This window comes from Agelaius phoeniceus, chromosome 2, assembly GCF_051311805.1.
Source record: "Agelaius phoeniceus isolate bAgePho1 chromosome 2, bAgePho1.hap1, whole genome shotgun sequence".
NCBI lineage: Eukaryota > Metazoa > Chordata > Aves > Passeriformes > Icteridae > Agelaius > Agelaius phoeniceus.
The window spans coordinates 6691547-6699446 of record NC_135266.1 but is presented as its reverse complement, the minus strand read 5'-3'; the positions used below and the strand labels follow the sequence as shown (position 1 = coordinate 6699446).

The following is a 7900-nucleotide window of genomic DNA, read 5'->3' as shown; positions in this document are numbered from 1 at the left end:
TCAGGGAGGCTGATTATGAGTTTCTTGCAAGGGGAAAAAAAAAAAAAAAAAGAGAAAGAAATGCAATGGTGAATGCAACCTGTGCAGGAATAACCGGAGGAAATATCAAGTAGAACAGCAATATCAGACTAAGACATGAAAACCTATCAGAGTTCACATGGCAAAATATATACTTGAAAGCACGGCTTATTATATGGCAAAATATATACTTGAAAGCATGGCTTATTATTATATTAAATTAGGGTTGATAAACCCTCCAAATTTTGTGAATAAATCCACAGTTTTTTGAAGCTTCATCCAGTTTTTTATCTTGCTCACCCTCCCCTATTCACTACTTCCTTTTCTCTCCCTGAAGGTGTTTTGGTGTTGCTTCATGCGTGTCCTGGGGCTGGCTGAGGTGATGCTCGTGTTTGGTAGATGTCAGACAGAGCACACTTGTGCAGGATATTTATGCCAGAGGCATGTGAATAAGGGATGGTGAGCAGGGAAAAAAAAAACTGGTGAAGCTTTGGTTTGCAGACCACAGGCAGAATTCCATGGTCTGTAGAGCTTGTGCCTCTCAGTTCCTCCTTCCATCACCTCCCTCCATGGAGCAGAGGCTGTGCTCGGTTCCAGCCGTCTGAAAAATCAACGAACTTGCAAAGTATTTTAAGCCTACCCTGATGGCTCCTTCCTGGATGCTCCTGCTTCCTCCTGCATCACAGGCACAGAGGGAGGAGGCCCTGATGTCCCCAGCTTTGGAGGGGAGGGAAGGACACCTACCTGCCCTTCATTTGGAACTCACAGACCTCACCTGCCCCTGTGTCATAGCATCATTCCCTGCAGGTGGGTTCCTGGGTGGGATTCCTCCATGGGCTGTGCCAGCACTGCCTGGGGGATGGACAGGGCTGCTGTGCCATGGTTCCCAGGCAGTTCTGGAGCAGCTGGCTCCAGCCAGGCACTGTGGTGGGTGGGAAAGTGCTGGCACCAGCAGGTCATCAGCCCTGTCCCATTGGGGAAGGGGGACCCAGACACGTGAAAGAGGAGCTGGGAAGGAGAGCATCAGCTCCCAGGTCTCCGGGAGCCTTTCTCTCCCTCTTCCTCTTCATCCTCCTCTTCCTCCATGAGCGGAATTTTTGTGGGAATCAGGGCAGTGCAATAGGGAGCAGCCATAGGAGGGAGGATGAAGACCATGGTGGACCTACCCTGGTTTAGAAAGACTTTTTGGTGGCTTTCTCCCATGGCATTTGCCTTCCCTGCCCCAGCAGTTTTCCTCAGGTGTTGCTTTTCTCCCTGTTGGCCTTGGTGACTGTCCTGGCAGGTCAGGGTCACAGCTGGCACCATCCCAGCCCAGCAGCCAGCCTGCCTTGCTGGAGCCACCACGCTGGAGCCAGCTGTGGATCTCTCTTACAAAATCCTCTGCTGACTCACCCTTCCCTTGCTTGCCTAAGTGAAATCATGCCTGCCTTTAAACATCTCATTGCAGCATTACATGACACATTTATCCACCTCTTTCACTGTCATGAACTGCTTCAGATAAGCAGCTGTGAGGTTTTTGGAAAGATAATGTGGGGTTTTTTCTTTGCTCCAGGGCCTCTGAAGTAGGCATTACTTCTTCTCTGCTTGCTGATATAAATACAAATCTGTTGAATCACTGAGGTTGTTCCTGGAGGTGCTGGGAACTTGCTTTCTCCATCACAACGTGGACTCAGACATATCTCTCTGGGCCAGGTTTGGTTTAAGGAGCAGCACTGTGAGGATTTTCAGTTGCTGTGTCAAGATTGGAGGCATTTTTTACACGCACCCTATTTTGCAGAGCCAGTCATGCACTGAATCTGTGTCCATGTCCATTAGCTACCCAAGGCAAGAGCCTGATGAGTGATGGATTTTAGAGATGGACAGACAGGTAAAAAATGAGTGGAATTTTGCTTAGGTTGAGCCAAAACACAAAAGTTTTTCTTGGTTTTTTTGTGGGGTTTCTTCCCCTCTTTTTACTACGTTTTGATCCATATGAGTTTTGGATTTGCTTCTGATTTCCTTATCTTTTCAGTCAATGTTGGCTTCGATTCTGATTCACCTGGCATTTAAAAAAAAATTCTGCTTTATAAAATAGTGCATTCATTTTTAACTGAGAAAAACCTGTTGAAGTTTTTTATGGCCATACCAGCCATATCTGTTGAAAATAAATTGAAGGTCCTGATGTTCCCCAAATTTAACAAAGAGAAAGTTGCTTTTTCTGAAGTAAAATATTTCAATCCATCTTTAAGGAAAATACTACCTATTTTTTTTCTTTAGGAAGACCTCCTTGCCAATCATGATAAATCTTCTTTATTTCATCTTGTGATGATTATTAGAACAGTATTGAAACCATGCTTTGGTAAGTGATAAACTGCTGTACCTTGGTTTTTCAAACACAGCCATGCCATGGCTGTGCAAGAAGACAGTTTAGGACTTGGTGTTGTATTTCCTTGTGAGGTGCTGCATCTCTCATTTCCTATTGCTTTCTTCTGTCATTTGAATTGCTTGGTCCTGTGACATTTCTATAATGTTTTCTACAGCTTAACAGATCCTCAAAAGCACTAAAAGCTGTGCAGAGCTCATACAAATGCACAATTCATCAGTTCAGAAAGGTACAAATAAAGACATTTTACAGGCTAGCATGTGAAAAGCATCATTTTTCTATCAGTCCTGTAACACTGGTCACTTTCAGACCTCAAGTATTCAAATACCTCCCATTTCTTTCTGATGCAAATAAATTCAGAATTTTTTTTTTCACATATAACACCCCCCAAAAATGAAAACGATCTTTGAGCTTTGTACTAGAATTTTTTACTTTCTTATCTGCATGATGAAAACTAATGCTCCCCTCTGTCTTAGGCTGGAATACTGATTTGCAGAACTTCTCACTGGAGGACAGGGTAGATATTTTAAAATCATACTTGCTCTTTAATGTGGAGAGCCATCTCTGGGAAAAGTTTGCAAGATCAGGCCCACGGTCATCATTTAGTCAAAGTGCATAATTCTTAGGTCTTTTAATCTTTTCTCATAAATCAATCCTCCAATCCCCTTAGTCGTATTTGTTGCTCGTCTCTGAATTCCTTCCAATTTTGCAATTTACATTATAATTAGAGCTTAGTGAAACTGATGAGAAAGTGATTTTTGGGGCCAATTTTTATGCTGCTTGTAAATATTCAAAATCTGGCTTTCCACAGGCTCATGAGAGCCCCCCAAACTGTGTGACAATGGCAGGGACCTGAGGAACTCCCACTCCTGGGGCAAGGACAGATGTTTTGCCAGATTCTCCTACTCTGGCTTGCCACTAATTGGTATTCATTATCCCATTGATTCCTGTGTGTCTGTAAATGCCTACAGCACAGCTGACAGTGAATAAGGACGGGAGGATCTGCCCCAGCCTGGTTTGATTCAAGGTGAGCCCTGGGCACAAGCAGGGCAGGGGTTGGGTCTGGGCTCTTTGGGGACAGAGGTGTTTCCTGAAGGAATTCCTGTGCTGGTGGGGGACAGTGCTGGGCAAAGCACATCCCTGGGTGGTTTTGGCTGCCATGCCACGCTCTGCAGGCAGCTGGGACAAATGGGGAAGTTAGAGCTTGCACCCTGTGGCTGCTGTCCCTCCCGGCCCTTGGATCTGCCATGGCTCTGCTCACCTCTGCTCCATGCAGCCACACTCTGGAAGAGTGCATGGGCAAATCCAGAGGCCCTGAAGGTGGTTTGCAGATCAGAGACCTGAAGAAGCTCTACAGCTGGCAGAGGAGCAGCCACTGCCACCACAGCCACCTTCCCTGCTGTGCTGCCTGGCTGAGGGACATCTGCCCACAGCCAGAGCTTGCCCCAGAACTGAGCAGATCCTTCCTGCTGGGGACAGAACGTGGTCACCACAAAGACCTGATGGATTTAACCTTTCTCATGCAGTGCAGCCCACTGGGGTGTGTGCTTGTCCATGGCTGGAGGGTAGGACCATCTGTGATTCTTTGTAGAAGGAGCCTGTGCTGAGAGTCCTTGCTGTCCCTCTCAGATCAGCTGCCATTTATGCCTCTCAAGGGCACAGAATTGCTTTCTCATACTCTTTTTCAACCTCTATAGTTCTTGGGTTTTTTTATGTGACAGCTACAGTGGATTGGAAATCTGCTGCACTGGCAACAGGATGAAGACTCCTGTGAGTCTTAGCTCAAATGAAAGCTAGAGAAAAAACATTAGAAAATGAATAGCTGAACCCCTGCCTGCCTGTTTTCTGCCCTTGGCCATGCCATCCATGCTGTCCTCTTGGTTCTACCTCCTCTGAGTGCACAAATGGGAAGCCACCAGTGCATATTTTGAGTCTCAGTCACAGAGGTCAACCAGAACCTTTAAATGGAGGATATTCACAGCAGACCAGAACAAATTTCTCCTGTATGCACCTTTGTAACCTCTTCCACCAAAATAATTTCTTATTCTCAACACAAGGTGCAGAAGCTTCCAGAGATCCTCCCTCAACAGGGTAGGCATATGGAAAACAGCAGCCAAAATAATGACTGCAAAGTCAAAATTTCAGGGTTTTAAGTCCTTTAGCAATTTTGTTTGACTTTCAGTAGAAAGGCTTAAATTCACAAAGCTGCTTGGTGGTGCTCTGATGAATTTAAACAGGTGGTTTAGGATGAAGAAAGCATGAGATGGCAAATCACTCACCTCTTTTGTAATTTTTTCCCAAGGACTAGAATTAGTACTGGTGCTTTCTGGACTGAACCAAGGTGCCATGTAAACAGCTGCAAAATTACTGGAAGCAACTTTAGAAACAGCCCATATGTGCCAATTTGCTGTAGCTGTGCCTTTCTCCTGAGGAACTATCTTAATCTCTGGAAACTGTGTACTTTCATACAACAACACAGACAGGGTTGCAGGTGATGTGATGGGGAAGGAGACTCTCAAAAATAAGGAATTAAGGTAATTAAGGCAGATATGAGTCTGCAGAAAACCTAGGACCATAGCTCCATGACATGTGAAGTGTTCCTGAGGCTGATACTGAAAACTCAGTGTAAATCATTGGGGTGGTCCTGTGTCCTGTTACAGAGGAAGAGGATGTGCTAGATATCCCCATTTCAATACCAGGCACTTAATTCTTGGTGCCATGAATTAGTAACATTTAGAAAGAGCCATGATTTTTTATTCTGTCACTTTCAGGGTCAGGGAGAAACTGAGATTTATCTTGACATTCAGGAGGAGCAGGTCTGTTGGTCAGAGCTGGATCTTTCACAGGATATTATGGCTGAATTTATCTGAGTCTCATAACCCCTCTGGTTCCACCTCTCCAGGCAGAGCTGTCTCACTCAAATCAGCCAATCCAAAGATCACCTTAACTATAATATCAAACCCACACTGGGAGATCGGAGCAGCTCAAACCATGACTGGACAATTTTCTATCAGATGATAGAGAATTTGTCTACTGCAAATGAAGTGCCACATCAGCACCCCCAGCTGGAAGCCATGTTGGTGATGTGCAATATCTGAACACACCAAACACTGAAGCCTTTGGAATTATGAAATGCTCTTGAGAAGCTCCTGGCAGCAGCTCAAACCACAGAATCACAGAATGGTTGAGGTTGGAGGGCACATGGATGTCATTTGGTCCAACCCCTCTGCTCAAGCAGGATCACTTAGAGCCAGGTGTTCAGGACCATGTCCAGGCAACTCCTGAATATCTCCAGGGATGGAGACTCCACAACATCCCTGGGCAAGCTGTGCCAGTGCTCTGTCACCCCCACAGTGAAAAAGCATTTCCTGCTACTGAGGCAGAACCTCCTGTGTTTGTTTGTGCCACTGCCTCTGGTCCTGTCACTGGACATCACTGAGAGCAGCCTGGCCCTGTCCTCTTTTCACCCTCCCTTTGGGTATTTATATACATTGATGAGATCCCCTCTGAGCCTTCTTATCTCCAGGCTGAACAGTCCCATCTCTCTGTCTTTCCCCACAGAAGAAATGCTCCAGTCCCTTAAACATCCTTGCCATGGCCTTTTGCTGAAGTCTCTCCAGCTTGCCTGGTTCTGAGGAGAGTGGAAGGAAGGATCACCTCCCTCCACCTGCTGGCAATGCTTTTTCCAGCCCAGGATACCTTTAGCTGCTTCTGCTGAAGGGCATGTTGCTGCCTTATCTTCAACTCAGCACCCACTGAGACCCCTGGGCCTTCTCTGGCCACCCTCACTTCATGTCACTGACCACCATCCTTCAGGCCAGACTGTTCAGCAGGATTTTGGTGCACCCCACTGCTCATCCAGTCCACACTTTACCAACTTGATGATAAGGAGAGTGTCAAAAGCCTTACTTTAGTCTAGGCAATGTCCACTGCTCTCCCCTCACCTACCAGGCCAGTCATTTCATCACAGAAGTTCAACCATGCCTTCCCCTTGGTGAAGCCACTCCCAGTGACTTTCTTGTCCTTCTTATGCCTGGAGATGGTGAATGGTATTACCTGCCTTACCAAGGCTGGAGGTGAGGTTGACTGACTGGAGTTCCCTGGCTCCTCCTTCTTGTACAGAAAAATAGTTGCTCAGATTTGTAAATGATCACCTTTTCTAGGCCTAAAAATACCAGTGTTTCTAAGTGTGTTCACGGAGAACAGGAATTAGACTAAGCTGTGTCAACCAAATTAGTCCTGTGGGGTGTTTTTAGAATCTCCCCAGAATATAAGGCTCCTAAACAGGCAAATTCAACATCTACCTGGTGTAGCTTGCAGTCCAGACACAGAGCTTGGGGAGTGGGGTGCAGGCAGAGAGCAGTGAATTGAAGGGGAAATGTTAGAGGGGTGGTGGAAAAATTGCAGTAGAAACTTAGAGCTGAAAATGTCGAAAACAACAGCATTGGCACTGAGCAAAGATGATCACTGTATCAAAGACAATCTCTGTATTTTTTTCTCCCTGTGTGGTACAAAGACACCAATGCTGAAAGAATTGTCTCAAAACCAGCTTTTCAAATGACTCCCAGCTTCACTAGAGAGGTGGTCCCAAGAGATTAAAAACTGCTTGCAAACTTCTGCATTCAAGTATAAAAATCCAGAACTACCCTTGCTCTCTCAACTCTCTTACACTAAACTGAATTATTCCCAGGTATTTCACCACTTCTCACTTTTTTTTCTTTCTCATGGCAGATTGGTCTCTTCTGCCCTTCCGACAGCATTTATCACAGATGTGCTTACCATGTCTCATGGAGTCTTTCCACTGAGATGTGCTTGTCAGAAACATCATCACAAGTTAGGAAAAAAATAATCTGGAAGGAATTTTTAAAAGCTTTTGTACACCACTCTTCAGAGGTAGGTTCTTTTCTCCACATGCTGCTTAACTCTTTCAAGGTCAGATCACCCATGTGTCCAGATGTGCTGGTTCTGGTACTGACCAGTCCCTTCCCTGTCAGAGGATGGTGGGAGCTGCTTCCCCCTGCCCCAGGTCATAGTGAACTTGGTTAATTGTGGAGTTCAGAGCAGGTCAGGGGATCAGCATCTACTGCTGCTGTTGGAGAAGCCAGTGTTGTTGAAATAGAGATGAAAAACAAGGTGGACTTTTTCTCTCTCTCACATTGTCTTGTGTTCTTTGAGTAGAAGTTCTGCTATGTGGCTAATCAAGGGAGGGATTAGCAGAGAGATCATCTGAACAACCAGAACCCAGTAGTTGATTTGGATGGTGACAGTGAAAATGCCTTATCTTGCTTTGGTGGCTGAGTGACCAACCCCTGCTGCCCAGCCTTCTGTGCACCACAGACGAGCCCCCACCGTGCTGCTGCGCTCAAAGCCATGGCAGAGGTCTCAGCCTCACAGCTGCCTCTAGGAGAGCTCCAGTGGGGAGAGGATGAGCGTCTGTGTGTGTGTTTGCCTGCAGGCAACGGGGGAACGAGCCTGGAAGGAGCTCCTGCAGTGAACGGGGGAGTTTCTCTTTCTGGCAAA

General features: G+C 46.1%; 1 protein-coding gene across 1 annotated transcript in view; it reads right to left on the bottom strand.

Moving 5' to 3' along the window:
* Positions 1 to 241: 241 nt before the first annotated feature.
* Positions 242 to 7900, bottom strand: part of LOC143692001 (uncharacterized) — a 213450-nt gene continuing 205791 nt past the window's right edge. Inside the window, exon 3 of the mRNA XM_077171472.1 lies at positions 242 to 2056. The gene's annotated coding sequence lies outside the window, so the exon portion shown is untranslated. The remainder of the gene's footprint in view (positions 2057 to 7900) is intronic.